We start from the raw sequence: 5246 nt of genomic DNA on the forward strand, positions 1-5246 counted from the left end.
AAAAAAATAATATGAAATAAAAAAATAACACGAAAAAATAAGTGATTGATTTAATTTTATTTAATCCTTTAAAATACTTTATTCAAGACAAGACTGATATTTTATAACTTCTTCTCTAATTCTATTAAGTAAGAGTATTTAACTTTTATTCTATAAGTGGTTAAATTACTTATAAATAACTACAGACTGATATGTAGAGCCTATATAAGAAAACTAGTAAGACTGATAGCCATTTAGCCACTGATTATCCATCCTTACATTATTATAATATAATATATTAAAGTAAATTAATTAGTAGAATTACTTTTGCTATTATTTAACTTATTACATTATAATTATAATTTAACTAAACATTTATAGTTAATTATCTCTATCTCAAGTGTTAAACCGAACCAAAGTTAAGTTTACTACCTAAATGTGTAAAATGTTTTACTGATTTAAAGTGAACAGTCTAAACAATAAAAGGTTTTTAAGTATTTAAAAAAATGTTTTATTTCTTTAAAAAAAACCATAAAATGCTAAATAGATAGATAGATAACACTTTATTGCACCAAAAATACATCTGCGCTGGATCCGCGCTGGATTGATGTTGGTCCAGCAAAAATCCAGCTGGATTAAAAACACTGCTGGATTGCAATCCCTAATTATGTTATATGAATTTTTAATATTACATAAAAACAAAGAAATGATGTTGCATGAAAATAATATAACACAAGCATTCTGTTATTTGGAGGTCCACTGTATTATAAAAATATATTACTATAAACTAGTACATTTAAATCATAATTAGTGTAAAATATGCTTATTTTTAATAGACTAACATTTGCATACTGCTGTAAAATAAATAACTATCAGAAATTTTTAAAATTTATTTTTCAAATTACAGTAGAACCTCTCTAGTCCGCCCTCAGCTAGTCCATCACTCCAGTTAATCCGACCGTGGTCGAAGTCGAGAAACTTGTCCCGACTCGTCGATGACTCACCATTCGTGGTGTTTTTCTGTGTTCGTTACAATATATGTTTTACATTGTGTGTACATGTACAGTTTTGTGTGTGTTTTCAACATGTCAGGAGTGAAACGTAAACACGTTACTCTTTCATTAAATAAAAAATTATCAGTGCTAAAAAGACTGGACAAAGGGGAAAATTGTTTATTTTACTTTTTTCTGATAATCCGACCTTTTTTGCGTTCCGACCATACCCCCAGTCCCAAAGGTGACGGATTAGAGGGTTTCTACTGTAAGAGAAATTTGCAAAACATCAGAGTCAAATAAAAAAACAAATATTGTAAAAACAATTTTTAATACAAAGATTTTTAATTATTTTTTTTCATCAAAAATTAACAAATTAGAATTTATTATTCTGGAAAAAGCCATATAAAGCTGACCATACATAAAGAAAAATTTAGATATTTTGTCACAAATTTAACCTATTCACTCCTCCTTTTTGTTTACTAGTGCTAGATGATGATAGTTTAATATGCATACATTTGCCTGGAATAGTTTAATATGCATATATTTGCCCATACTAAGCTAATTGTTTCTGCAATTTGCCACTGTTGACCTGTGTGAAATGGAATTTTAATCATTTCTTCATATAAAAACAAAAGCAGAAATTTCTTAAATGGAAATAATGACTTACACAAACACTTTAAACCTACTTCAAATATATTATTATGAACAAGCAACAAGAACCTAGCATTAAAGACTGAGATATTGTTTTTATGTTTATGTATGTATTTATCAATAGATAAATTGTATTGCAATAAATGTAATTTCATGACCAAAAAAAAAAATTAGAATACAATTTCTAAGGGGGTGCAAGACCACATTTTGAGATTCAAGAGGATGTCAATCACTAAAAAGGTTAAGAAATACAGTACTGGTCTCATCCTCAGGCTACACTTTTATATATTAGAAATCAAAGATGATCATTGATTTTCAATATACAGCTCTCCCTTGATAGTCTGACGTTTTTTAATATGATATGCTCAGTAATCCGACTCCCCACCCATCCCCGTTATGTGTCTGCTTGCACTGAATGCTTGCACTGAATATATGCACATTCAACAGTTTACAACCGTCATCTTCAGACAAATATATATAAAAGTGTAGCCTGAGGATGAGAGAGATCCTGAAAGCACTAGCATATTTTAGTGTATTATATTAATAATCATATACCTATCATATGCACATTCTATTTTTATTTTATGACATTTTCATATTTGTGAAACTCTTCTAAAATCTCAATATTGTCTACACAATGTCAACTAAATACCCAAACTATCAATGATAGAAAAATCAAACCAAGTTATCACATTCTCTTTATTCTAAAATGCCCATTTTTTCATACTTTAACATCCTAAAATCAGGATTTGTTTTTCAGTCAACAGATCACACAATTGATGTGAAAAGAAACTTATTAAAATTTGAGATAAAATTGCTAAAAAATATTATTTGAAGATAGACATATATTCATCAAAAGCCAATTTTTACAAAACATAATCTAGAGAAAATAAGTTATTAAAAGTTTGACAATTGCAAGAATCTGTTACTGATATAATTGTCATTTATTGTCATATGAATTTAGTTTATTTAAAAAAATAACCTAAAGATAAAACATGATAAAAGAGAGGGGGGGGAAATGTAGTAAGAGTAACTGTTTTGAATGATTTGAGCTACAAAAACTGATATTTCTTATAGCATAAATTTATACAGTATGATCTGGATAAATTAACAAAAAATCTTTAACTGTGTGTTATAGATCTATCTATAAAATGAATTGATTTAATTTTAGATTATTTATTTCAATGAATTTGAATAATCTCTGATAAAACTACATTTAATTAAACAGGCTTAACTTTTTGGAGTAGGTTACACTTCCTAAATTTTTATGATACAGCTCTCCCTTAATAGTCCGACAGGTATGGGACCAAAGGGGTGGTGGATTACCAAAAGTGTCCAGATTACCGAAATAATTACATATTTTGCATTGTTTTGCTAACAGTAGCTTACAATATTCCTTACTCCAACTGTTCGAACAGAACTGCTCACAGAAAACACATGAAATGTGTGTCATCGTGTAAGAATTGGATGGGGAGATTCATGTCGCAACATGCTTTTGTGCAAGCAGACACATAACGGGGATGGGTGGGGAGTCGGATTACTGAGCATATCAAATTAAAAAACGTCAGACTATCAAGGGAGAGCTGTATATTGAAAATCAATGATCATCTTTGATTTCTAATATATAAAAAAGTTAAATATATCTAAACTTAGAATAAAATGAGCCTGAGGAAAATCAGATGTATTTTGGATAATTTAGTTTTTTTTATTTNTCTAGCCCATACGACTATGCAAGCTTCAAATAACCCACACAAGTGATGTTAAGTGGCCTCCCCACACCAAAACTACATAACATCATAGTTGATGTATAAACACAAAATATATAGTATATATTTATTTATTTTTTGTGCTTATAAAGTTTATAAAGCACTTATCTAAATAAGTGAAAACACTCACATCAGCAAAATATGCAGTAACCATCATCAATGCATATTTTATTTGTATTTTTAAAGATTCATATAAGGTATGCATTATTAGACAACCTTAATTTGAAATTGAGGTACACTCACTCAGCAGTATGCAAATAAAAAAAACACAACACCCTAATTTGCTGAGAAAATTCAATGAAAAAGCAAATGTTTTCAGCCAAATCTGTTGGCCATCATCAGGCTAAGAATATTCGAATATAAATAAAATAAATTTTTTTTTAACCTTAATTTGATCCAAATTTTAAACTTGAAATTGGCCAAAATTGGCCTTATCCATTCAAAATGAAATTAGTTAATAGATAAATTGTTTGATTGGTTTTGTTATTCAAGTTCTCTTTGTAGCCTGAGGGGTAAAAACAATTTAGTTTCCAGATACATAAAAAATATTTTGAGCTTAAAGAGTTAAGGAGAAACTACAAATCTAGCTCTTAGTTATCAATTTTGTGTTAAGCAATTAAGAAAAATTTTTGTTTTTTTTTTTTTTTTTTGAACAATCTTTTAAATGTTATGAAAATTTATGTAATATCAAGGCTGAACTTAGACTTATAGCCCTAAGCCAGGGTCATGTTTAAATCATGTTTTCAGTTCTTATCTTTTAAAAAAAATTTTTGATGATAATTTTGACATTAAAATATTTTGTTAAATATAGGACACTTCGTGTTGCGACGTTATTGACAGCGATTTGTTAAATTTCAGATATACTCGCAAGTACTTTCAACAGTTTACAACCCTCATCTTCAGACGAAATCGAATACCTTCATTTTCAAGTTGACAGCTTTTAACAAACTTTTCAAATTACGTAATGCACGTGGTTGGAATATAGAACAAACCAATAAAAGTGAATAAATAAATATTTTTAAAGAAACATGCTGTAATAACATGAACTCCCCAAAACATATAAATAATGAGTAATGGTGCCGTATATGGTAGTGGAATAAAATCAGAACACAAAATTATAACTTGGATTGTTTAAATAAAGTTATCCATAGCTGTATTTAAACCAAATTATCCAAGTACTCAATGAAGACTAAACATAATTAAAAACAAAAAAATTGCATCTAAAATAGTACAGTAGAAGCTGTTCGTCAGGTTAAGCCTTAATGCTCTCCCTCTCCCCTGTGGGGGGGAATTTCAAAAAATCCCTTCTTAGTGTGTGTTTTCATGACGTACCCTAACTGTGTACCAAATTTCACCCCTAGGTTCTAGAACTTTCTAGAAAAAACTGGAACATTCTCATCACACATTTTCGAAGTCAACCACTTTCAAACCCATATCTCTCACACCCTTATAGCTATCGAGACGCAACCACCATAGTGCACGATGGGAGACTTGGGGCTACTACCACGCACAAACACCATTCATGTGCGATGTGTAGTTTTGGCTGCAGAGCGTGTTTGTGCCTATACATCACTGTATAGGCACAAACACGTCCATTTATATATATAATATATTGATATGCTTTATATATATATATGTTGCAGTCAAAATCCGTTTTTAGTTAGAAGGCGTTTTAACAAGTTGAAACTAGTTTATACTGGATGTCTTTCTTGAAACGGGTTTTGTCTAGTTAAAATTAGTTTTAACTCAAATTCATCTTTGACTAGCAGTAAATTCTAGTTTTAACTAAAGGAAACGGGTTTTGTCTAGTTAAAATTAGTTTTAACTCAAATTCATCTTTGACTAGCAGTAAATT

Source organism: Centruroides sculpturatus, unplaced genomic scaffold (genome assembly GCF_000671375.1).
Source record: "Centruroides sculpturatus isolate CEXI.00-Female unplaced genomic scaffold, Cexi_2.0 scaffold1831, whole genome shotgun sequence".
NCBI lineage: Eukaryota > Metazoa > Arthropoda > Arachnida > Scorpiones > Buthidae > Centruroides > Centruroides sculpturatus.